This window comes from Lolium rigidum, chromosome 1 (genome assembly GCF_022539505.1).
Source record: "Lolium rigidum isolate FL_2022 chromosome 1, APGP_CSIRO_Lrig_0.1, whole genome shotgun sequence".
NCBI lineage: Eukaryota > Viridiplantae > Streptophyta > Magnoliopsida > Poales > Poaceae > Lolium > Lolium rigidum.
Genome location: NC_061508.1, coordinates 318,225,511 through 318,232,382, shown reverse-complemented (window position 1 = coordinate 318,232,382; position 6,872 = coordinate 318,225,511).

Here is a 6,872-nt window from a genome sequence, read left to right as displayed (position 1 = left end):
CGTTGTTCATGCGTTGCTCGTGCTTGAAGCCTTTTTGATGGCGAGCAACGTAGTTATCTTAGATGTGTTAGGGTTAGCATTGTTCTTCGTATCATATGCTTGTCGTAGTGCAACCCTTATACATCTAGCCGCCCTTACACCTATCTCAGGTGTAGGGGCGGCACCCCGCTTGATCATTGTTTAGTAGATCCGATCCGTTACGGTTGCTCCTTGTTCTTCAAGGATTAGTTTAATATCCGCAATAGTTAGGCCTTACAAAGGGTTGGAGGATCCAGCGGCGTGTAGGGTGTAGTTTGCTAGCCCTAGACAGGATGTTCCGGGGATCAACCTCGTGTTGGTTTTTAGGCCCTGTCTAGGAGCGGCTTACGATCACCGTACGCGAGCGCGAGGCCCAATCGTGAGTAGGATGATCCGATTATGCGGTGAAAACCCTAAATCGTCGTAGATCGCTTTAGCTTTATTTTGATCAAGCAGGACCACCATATATTCGTACACCTCGTACGAATCATGGGTGGATCGGCTCTTTGAGCCGATTCACGGAGACAACTCTGAGAGCCGATCGAGGCTCGAATTTAACGTTTACGTGTATGCCATGCGAGGAAACTAAGCGAGGCATCATCCAACACCTTCCCGACCGGGTATAGGTTAGGTGGCACGCCCTTGCGACGAGCATCGGACGTGTGACCAGAAGGCTTTGCGGGCCGTCGCTCTGAGGGACTGGGGCCAGCCGCAGCCCTAGTTGTTCCCGGCTCTACGGTGTTGCCAGTCGCTGCCCGCCGGTGGGTTTCTGACCGCAACACATTCTGGCACGCTCGGTGGGACAATCTTCGACATCCAACCCATCTCCATCTACATCCGAGATGGCGGAAAGCACTCCGGTCAAGTACGAGGATCTGCCTGACGAGCTCAAGAAGAAGCATGACGAGATCAAGGCAGTCCTCGAAGCCGACCTCATCGGCTCTTTCCACAGAACCCGCTCCCACGGCGTCGGGTGGGAGGGGTTCTCACCCGAAGGTGCACTCGATGGAGTGGACCTGTCCGCCCCGTCGGAAGAACGCACCAGGTCGCTGCGTCAGGAGATCAACTTCATGGTGGCTCATTCGCTGCACCGCCACTCTGAGAGCCTGGTGAACACTTTGGAGCGTGTCGCTCTGCGCGTGGTCCAGGAAATCATGAGCCATCAGTATTCTCCGACGGGACCGGCTCGGGGGACTTACCAAGGAGAAATACCATTCCAGTCCCGTTCACCGTTGCCATGCGCATTGGCAGCACCAAGAGTGCCGATTTCACCGGCATCCACCGTTAACATAGTGGAGCGCACTTACCTTGGAGAGTGCCGGCCAAGATCCTCACTCGACATCAACATGATAGGACTCGGGCACCACCCTGGTAAGGACGGAGACGAGGGCAGCTGCTCTCACAGCGAAGACAAGGAAGAAGCCGTTCCACGCGACCGGCTCCGACACTATGTATGGGCAAACGCGGTAATGCCGATCCGTGAGATTGGCCCCAAAGATCTGTGAAGAAACATCGCTAGACCTTCGTGGACCTACTAACATAGAGGCCGATTCTAGGAATCGGCCAAAATCATCCTCACCATGCTTTCGGTCTGGGCTCAACGTCGATCTAATGGGCAATGGGATGCGTCGGCTGATGCACTGGAAGAAATCCACATTGTTCCTAACAAAGCCGACGTTCACATCGTAATACCTTGGCTAACCATAGAGCCGATATCAGCAGTTACTCAGCGAGAATCGGCTCGGGGGCACCTAATCATATGAGCATGCGCGACACCATTGAGCATGTGCGGAGGAATATTGGTGGCCGATAGGGAAATTGGCCAGTAAAAAAAAAATCAAATCGAGTTGGCGATGCAACCAGAGCCGATACATTGCCTTCAGAATGTTAAGAAAGCCGATGCACGGCAGTCGACTTTGACAAGTACAGCGAAGCAAGTTTACATGCATCAGTTTACACAAAGAGGCCCTACTAAAGAAAAGCATTAAGGGCGTGAAGAGCATCGGCACGGATTCGATCCACCTCGGCGATCTCGGCCTCGTCGTCCTCGTCTCTCCCAATCACCAGCTGGCTGCTCAGGGCACGAATTTCGGCCAGGTCGGTCTTCAGATCAGCTGTGAGACCTTTTGCTTCCTCTTGGGAGCGAGCAATGAGGGATTCCTCATCTTGGATAAGTTGTTTGGTCTCCCTGGCCCTCTTTTCAAGGTCCTCCGAGTTCCTTGCGCAAGGTCTCAAGTTTGACACTATGAGTAGAAGTGGCGGTCTTGGCGTCTAAAGCGGCTTTCTTCTCGTTGAGCCGTTGACATTTGTCTGCAATATCGGCTCACAACGGGAGTTGGGCGCGGCGAAGAGTAATCCTTTGACGAGCCGATCGCACCCTTGACCTGAAACCGACAAAGTCACCTGCCGGCCAAAGCTTAACTTGCGGCGTCACCGGGAGACGGGGCTGGATGTCCTCGAGGATGCCCTTGATTGCCTCGGGGTTCTCGACCGGGGTATCGACCGAGGAGGAGAGCAAAACTTTGAGACGCTGGAGCGGGCCATCGACCGCGCTAGGGTCTAGCTCTTCACCTGCTTTGGAAACAGCTGGCTCGATGGAGTCGGGGTCGAACGTCAGCAAGCTTGAAGGATCACACCCCTGACAGACGAGCAGTAGCAGCATGAGCATACGACAAAGGAAAAGAGTAGGCCCGAGAGAGAGCTTACCTCTCCCAAGAAAGGAAGGGAAGCCGAGGTTGTGACAATCGGCTTTGCGGTAGTCTGGGCCAGGTTAGCCACTTGGTCAGTCACGCTTGGCGAGTTGGATAGGCCAAAAGCAGCAGATGGCATCGGCACCTGTTCAATGTCCCCGCTAGAAGTCCCATTAGTCTGCAAGGGAAATGGTGAAGCAATCCAGTTAGTGACAAGACGATGTGGAACACGAGCTGTTGAGGGAATTACATTTGAAACTTCCTGGCTAGGCGAGGAGACTTGTGGGCCTGTGCGAGCCCTTTTGACGCATCGACGCTTCATGCGTGACCTCGTTTGGATCGGAGCTCGAAGGACAGCGAGGCTCGGGAGTCGACCTTTTCCTAGAAGCCGACGTTGGCGAGTCCGTCTGGCTCTGTGTGGTGGATCTTTCTGTATCGCCTGGGGAGGAGTCCCTTGGACTGGACTGTGCTCCCTCACTGGAGTTCTCTTCGGTGGAAGCCTGAAAGAAGAGGTACAACCATGTTATAAAGGTTGGGAAGGCAAATGTGTTCGATCAAGACGCGGATCAACTTACGTGCAAGCTTTCTCGGGCGGGAGCTTTGCGCTTCGTGGTCTTCACGACAGCCACCTTCCTCACCTGCCGTCCTCGCCCGAGTCGAGGCTCGGGGGCAAGCGGCCCCGAAGTTGCTTTATTCTTGGGAGCCGATTTCGGTGAAATCGGCTGGCTCTGCATTATGACTTTCTTCAGAGGTGGCGAGCTCTGGCAGAAGAGAACCACTGGGGCCGGAGGAAGGAATACGAAGGGGGAGCCATCGGCTTGCGTGGGAGCCGGGCCATCTTGTTGCTGCCAGGAGATGGAGTCAGGTCACAGACAATCACCATAAGCGGTTACAAGGAAATATTTGAGTGATGGTACCTGGTCTGCGGGGATGTCGTACTCGGCATCAAGTTGTCACAACAGCGGTCCTAAAGCCCTTCTGAAGACATGGGTCTTCCACATGGACCACCAAGTCTCGAAACCGTCGGTGGTGAAGGAGAAACGGAGGTCGTGGGGAATTGGGATGGCCAAAGCATCAAAGAAGGTGTAACACCTTTGGCCAGTAAGGATGTCAGGCAGTTCAGCTCTGCTTGCCGTCAGGTGGTGTAAGAAGAAGTGTGGAGGCACCTGCCCAAGACCGAGCTGTCGGGCTACCACTACCGGTTGATAACACTCATAACCAGGCTTGATGATCCGGTTCGAGGTACTCATGCCAACGGGGAGGAAGCAAGGACGAATCATGATGGAATACAGATGCTTGGGTGCTATCGTCATCGGCAAAGTTATCCAATCGAAAGGAGGCTGGATTTTCAAAATTCTCCGGTTCGAGTATAAGGAAAGAACAGGGGGTTGTCCAAACCTTGGAAGAAGATCTTGAACCACCCTGCTGCTTCCTTAGGGATCAGCCTGCTGCCTGGCAGACCATACAAGGCTTGGCCATAGCTGGTACATCGGATATCCTTTCCGTTAGCATCTGGAAAGGTGCAGGAGGTCAAAGGCGGGAAGTCTGGGATCTGGTTCTGAAAGTATAGCTGCGCCCATAACCGAATAAACCACCGGGGACCGCCGGTTTTAAGCTGTCTTTTGAGAGAACAGTCTTGACGGACATCGATTGAAGAGATCGATAGACCTCTCCAAGAAACAGCTTGCCTAGGCCAAGATGGGTGCCTTTGGCCAGTTCATAGGCTAGGGAAAGGTAATTCTTGGTAGGGGCAAGTGATGGGCCACAAAATATGAAGTGTTCCAACCAAAAGTTCAGGAAGGTTGTGTGTTCTCTCTCTTTCACAGGGCCTTTGGTCTTCATATAACGATTGAGGTAGGCACCCCAACTGGTACACTCTTTTTTAGAAGAAAGGGTGAAAGGGACTTTCGGCAGTTTGAATGCAGAAGGGCTTGGGGATGCAATGTCTAGGCCTGTGATCATGGCCACATCTAGCAGGGTTGGTGTCATAGGGCCATGGCCAAACATGAAGCGGTTCGGTGCGTCGGACCGAAGTAGCCGATGGTTTTCAGAATATTTTCATTCTTCTCAAGAGGAGACAATGATAATGACAGGGCATCGGCTATCCCTATGGCTTCCCGGGTGGCATAATGGGTTTTGGATACTCTGTTGTACCATGTCACCCAACCCTCGGGGGATTAGGCCGGGCTCGCGAGCGGTCGGCCCGAGGAGGTCGGATCTAAGTTCTGATTCACGAAGGGGATTCTGTTAGCTTCGCATGAAATTAAGAGGGCGGGACTCTCGGAAGAACGAGGACCGAGGCACATAGAATTTGCGAGAGAAGGATGTGGCAGCAGGATGTCTGAGACCTAAAATTGATAGTGGAATAGAACATTAATTCAGGTGTTTGCTGTTTACTCCTGACGTTGATGCACGTGGCAAGGGGGCTGTTGAGGACTACCTTCAGACCGGAGACCATGGCGTTGGCGTTGGATGATTCCGCCATTGGATGCGCTGAGGAATCGGGACGGCGCGGCTGAGATCTGAGATCCGTAGAGCTGCTGGGCGGCGATTTGGGGATCTGAGTTTCTCAGACGAAGGGCGCAGGTTACCGTTTGGAGGGGCAGTTAGGTTGGCCTTGCTCCCGTTTTATCGTAGAGGCTGATGTGGTACCATCGGCTCTTTTGGGGAGTGCCTGACTCTGGCTATCGGCAGGGTTAAGTGAAGACATTCCTTCATTTTTTAGATTGGTGATAAAGTCAAGGAGGCAAGACGCCATGACATGACCCGATGAGGGATAAGCATAATGATTTTGGAAATGACATTTCCAAAACCAGGGGGGCATGTGTTATCACCAGAATTTGACCGAGTCAGAGGTGGGCCGTGATCAAGATGAGCTTGAAGAATATATATAGAAGAAATACGTGAATCGGCCTTACATGCAAAGTTTGGGCTAGTTTGCCCGTGTATCTGTACCATAGTAGGATACGTGTCGGTTAGGAGTTAGAGTTTTACCCGTGCACGGTTAGGTGCACGCCTGAATTAGAAAGTCCCTTGGACTATAAATATGTATCTAGGGTTTATGAAATAAACAACAACCAACGTTCAACACAATCAATCTCGGCGCATCGCCAACTCCTTCGTCTCGAGGGTTTCTCCTGGTAAGCACCATGCTGCCTAGATCGCATCTTGCGATCTAGGCAGCACAAGCCTATCTACGTTGTTCATGCGTTGCTCGTGCTGAAGCCTTTTTGATGGCGAGCAACGTAGTTATCTTAGATGTGTTAGGGTTAGCATTGTTCTTCGTATCATATGCTGTCGTAGTGCAACCCTTATACATCTAGCCGCCCTTACACCTATCTCAGGTGTAGGGGCGGCACCCCGCTTGATCATTGTTTAGTAGATCCGATCCGTTACGGTTGCTCCTTGTTCTTCAAGGATTAGTTTAATATCCGCAATAGTTAGGCCTTACAAAGGGTTGGAGGATCCAGCGGCGTGTAGGGTGTAGTTTGCTAGCCCTAGACAGGATGTTCGGGGATCAACCTCGTGTTGGTTTTTAGGCCCTGTCTAGGATCGGCTTACGATCACCGTACGCGAGCGCGAGGCCCAATCGTGAGTAGGATGATCCGATTATGCGGTGAAAACCCTAAATCGTCGTAGATCGCTTTAGCTTTATTTTGATCAAGCAGGACCACCATATATTCGTACACCTCGTACGAATCATGGGTGGATCGGCTCTTTGAGCCGATTCACAGGACAACCTGAGAGCCGATCGAGGCTCGAATTTAACGTTTACGTGTATGCCATGCATGAAACTAAGCGAGGCATCATCCAACACCTTCCTGACCAGGTATAGGTCAGGTGGCACGCCCTTGCGACAGCATCGGACGTGTGACCAGAAGGCTTTGCGGGCCGTCGCTCTGAGGGACTGGGGCCAGCCGCAGCCCTAGTTGTTCCCGGCTCTACGGTGTTGTCAGTCGCTTCCCGCCGGTGGGTTTCTGACCGCAACAAATTTCCTTCCACAGTTGATCTTCCGAAATATTGCATTCTGACGGTGCTTTTTCCAGCAGAATCCTGGCTCCGGTGCTTGATCCTCCAATAATGATGAAACATGCAAAATAGATGAAATAACATAAGTATTGTGTCCAAACATGAAATATATCAATGAATAACAGCAAATTATGA